The sequence below is a fragment of the Mesoplodon bidens genome, assembly GCF_964165515.1.
Source record: "Mesoplodon bidens genome assembly, chromosome: 1".
In the NCBI taxonomy this organism is placed as follows: Eukaryota; Metazoa; Chordata; class Mammalia; order Artiodactyla; family Ziphiidae; genus Mesoplodon; species Mesoplodon bidens.
In genome coordinates, this window is record NC_138176.1 from 93,229,552 (window position 1) to 93,234,012 (window position 4,461).

The window sequence follows — 4,461 nt, forward strand, 5'->3', positions numbered from 1 at the left end:
ACAATGTTGATTCTTCCAATCCAAGAACATGGTATATCTCTCCATCTATTTCTATCATCTTTAATTTCTTTCATCATTGTCTTATAATTTTCTGCATACAGGTCTTTTGTCTCCTTAGGTAGGTTTATTCCTAGATATTTTATTCTTTTTGTTGCAATGGTAAATGGGAGTGTTTTCTTGATTTCACTTTCAGATTTTTCATCATTAGTATATAGGAATGCCAGAGATTTCTGTGCATTAATTTTGTATCCTGCTACTTTACCAGATTCATTGATTAGCTCTAGTAGTTTTCTGGTAGCATCTTTAGGATTCTCTATGTATAGTATCATGTCATCTGCAAACAGTGACAGCTTTACTTCTTCTTTTCCAATTTGGATTCCTTTTATTTCCTTTTCTTCTCTGATTTCCATGGCTAAAACTTCCAAAACTATGTTGAATAAGGGTGGTGAGAGTGGGCAGCCTTATCTTGTTCCTGATCTTAGTGGAAACGGTTTCAGTTTTTCACCATTGAGGACGATGTTGGCTGTGGGTTTGTCATATATGGCCTTTATTATGTTGAGGAAAGTTCCCTCTATGCCTACTTTCTGCAGGGTTTTTATCAAAAATGGGTGTTGAATTTTGTTGAAAGCTTTCTCTGCATCTATTGAGATGATCATATGGTTTTTCTTCTTCAATTTGTTAATATGGTGTATCACATTGATTGATTTGCATATATTGAAGAATCCTTGCGCTCCTGGGATAAACCCCACTTGATCATGGTGTATGATCCTTTTAATGTGCTGTTGGATTCTGTTTGCTAGTATTTTGTTGAGGATTTTTGCATCTATGTTCATCAGTGATATTGGCCTGTAGTTTTCTTTCTTTGTGACATCCTTGTCTGGTTTTGGTACCAAGGTGATGGTGGCCTCATAGAATGAGTTTGGGAGTGTTCCTCCCTCTGCTATATTTTGGAAGAGTTTGAGAAGGATAGGTGTTAGCTCTTCTCTAAATGTTTGATAGAATTCGCCTGTGAAGCCATCTGGTCCTGGGGTTTTGTTTGTTGGAAGATTTTTAATCACAGTTTCAATTTCAGTGCTTGTGATTGATCTATTCATATTTTCTATTTCTTCCTGATTCAGTCTTGGCAGGTTGTGCATTTCTAAGAATTTTTCCATTTCTTCCAGGTTGTCCATTTTATTGGCATAGAGTTGCTTGTAGTAATCTCTCATGATCTTTTGTATTTCTGCAGTGTCAGTTGTTACTTCTCCTTTTTCATTTCTAATTCTATTGATTTGAGTCTTCTCCCTTTTTTTCTTGATGAGTCTGGCTAATGGTTTATCAATTTTGTTTATCTTCTCAAAGAACCAGCTTTTAGTTTTATTGATCTTTGCTATCGTTTCCTTCATTTCTTTTTCATTTATTTCTGATCTGATTTTTATGATTTCTTTCCTTCTGCTAACTTTGGGGTGATTTTGTTCTTCTTTCTCTAATTGCTTTAGGTGCAGGGTCAGGTTGTTTCTTCGAGATGTTTCCTGTTTCTTTTTTTTTTTTTTTAAATAAATTATTTATTTATTTTTGGCTGTGCTGGGTCTGCATGCAGGCTTTCTCTAGTTGCAGCAAGCAGGGGGCTACTCTTTGTTGCAGTGCACAGGCTTCTCATTGCAGTGGCTTCTCTTGTTGCGGAGCACGGGCTCTAGGCGCACAGGCTTCAGTAGTTGTGGCATGCGGGCTCAGTAGTTGTGGCATGCGGGCTCAGTAGTTGTGGCGCACAGGCTCAGTAGTTGTGGTGCACGGGCTTAGTTGCTCCATGGCATGTGGGATCTTCCCAGGCCAGGGCTCGAACCCGTGTCCCTTGCATTGGCAGGCGGATTCTTAACCACTGCGCCACCAGGGAAGCCCAGTTTCCTGTTTCTTAAGGTGGGATTGTATTGCTATAAACTTCCCTCTTAGCACTGCTTTTGCTGCATCCCATAGGTTTTGGGTCGTCGTGTTTCCATTGTCATTTGTTTCTAGGTATTTTTTTATTTCCTCTTTGATTTCTTCACTTATCACTTCGTTATTGAGTAGTGTATTGTTTAGCTTCCATGTGTTTGTATTTTTGACAGATCTTTTCCTGTAATTGATATCTAGTCTCATAGCATTGTGGTCGGAAAAGATACATGATACAATTTCAATTTTCTTAAATTTACCAGGGCTTGGTTTGTGACCCAAGATATGATCTATCCTGGAGAATGTTCCATGAGCACTTGAGAAAAATGTGTATTCTGTTGTTTTTGGATGGAATGCCCTATAAATATCAATTAAGTCCATCTTGTTTAATGTATCATTTAAAGCTTGTGTTTCCTTATTTATTTTCATTTTGGATGATCTGTCCATTGGTGAAAGTGGGGTGTTAAAGTCCCCTACTATGAAAGTTTTACTGTCGATTTCCCCTTTTATGGCTGTTAGTATTTGCCTTATGTACTGAGGTGCTCCTATGTTGGGTGCATAAATATTTACAATTGTTATATCTTCTTCTTGGGTCAATCCCTTGATCATTATGTAGTGTCCTTCTTTGTCTCTTCTAGTAGTCTTTATTTTAAAGTCTATTTTGTCTGATATGAGAATTGCTACTCCAGCTTTCTTTTGGTTTCCGTTTGCATGGAATATCTTTCTCCATCCCCTTACTTTCAATCTGTATGTGTCTCTAGGTCTGAAGTGGGTCTCTTGTAGACAGCATATATATGGGTCTTGTTTTTGTATCCATTCAGCCAATCTGTGTCTTTTGGTGGGAGCATTTAGTCCATTTACATTTAAGGTAATTATCGATATGTATGTTCCTATTCCCATTTCCTTAATTGTTTTGCGTTCGTTATTGTTGGTCTTTTCCTTCTGTTGTGTTTCTTGCCTAGAGAAGTTCCTTTAGCATTTGTTGTAAAGCTGGTTTGGTGGTGCTGAACTCTCTCAGCTTTTGCTTGTCTGTAAACATTTTAATTTCTCCATCAAATCTGAATGAGATCCTTGCTGGGTAGAGTAATCTTGGTTGCAGGTTTCTCTCCTTCATCACTTTAATTATGTCCTGCCACTCCCTTCTGGCTTGTAGAGTTTCTGCTGAGAGATCAGCTGTTATCCTGATGGGGATTCCCTTGTGTGTTTTTTGTTGTTTTTCTCTTGCTGCTTTTAATATGATTTCTTTGTGTTTAATTTTTGACAGTTTGATTAATATGTGTCTTGGTGTATTTCTCCTTGGATTTATCCTGTATGGGACTCTCTGTGCCTCCTGGACTTGACTGACTATTTCCTTTCCCATATTAGGGAAGTTTTCAACTATAATCTCTTCAAATATTTTCTCAGTCCCTTTCTTTTTCTCTTCTTCTTCTGGAACTCCTATAATTCGAATGTTGGTGTATTTAATGTTGTCCCAGAGGTCTCTGAGACTGTCCTCAGTTCTTTTCATTCTTTTTTCTTTCTTCTGCTCTGCAGTAGTTATTTCCACTATTTTATCTTCCACATCACTTATACGTTCTTCTACCTCAGTTATTCTGCTACTGATCCCATCTAGAGTATTTTTCATTTCATTTATTGTATTTTTAGTCGTTGCTTGATTCATCTTTAGTTCTTCTAGGTCCTTGTTAACTGTTTCTTGCATTTTGTCTATTCTATTTCCAAGATTTTGGATCATCTTTACTATCATTATTCTGCATTCTTTTTCAGGTAGACTGCCTATTTCCTCTTCATTTGTTAGGTCTGGTGGGTTTTAATCTTGCTCCTTCTCCTGCTGTGTGTTTTTCTGTCTTCTCATTTTGCTTATGTTACTGTGTTTGGGGTCTCCTTTTTGCAGGCTGCAGGTTCATAGTTCCCGTTGTTTTTGGTGTCTGTCCCCAGTGGCTAAGGTTGGTTCAGTTGGTTGTGTAGGCTTCCTGGTGGAGGGGACTAGTGCCTGTGTTCTGGTGGATGAGCCTGGATCTTGTCTTTCTGGTGGGCAAGTCCACGTCTGGTGGTGTGTTTTGGGTTGTCTGTGGACTTTTTATGATTTTACCAGCCTCTCTGCTAGTGGGTGGCATTGTGTTCCTGTCTTGCTAGTTTTTTGGGATAGGGTGTCTAGCAATGTAGCTTGCTGGTCGTTGAGTGAAGCTGGGTGCTGGTGTTGAGATGGAGATCTCTGGAAGATTTTCGCCATTTGATATTATGTGGAGCTGGGAGGTCTCTTGTGGACCAGTATCCTGAAGTTGGCTCTCCCACCTCAGAGGCACAGCATTGACTCCTGGCTGCAGTGCCAAGAACCTTTCATCCACATGGCTCCTCAATTTGGGATGATTCATTGTCTATTCATGTATTCCACAGATGCAGGGTACATCAAGTTGATTGTGGAGCTTTAATCCGCTGCTTCTGAGGCTGCTGGGAGAGATTTCCCTTTCTCTTCTTTGTTCTCACAGCTCCCGGGTGTCAGCTTTGGACTTGGCCCCACCTCTCCGTGTAGGTCGCCGGACGACGTCTGTTCTT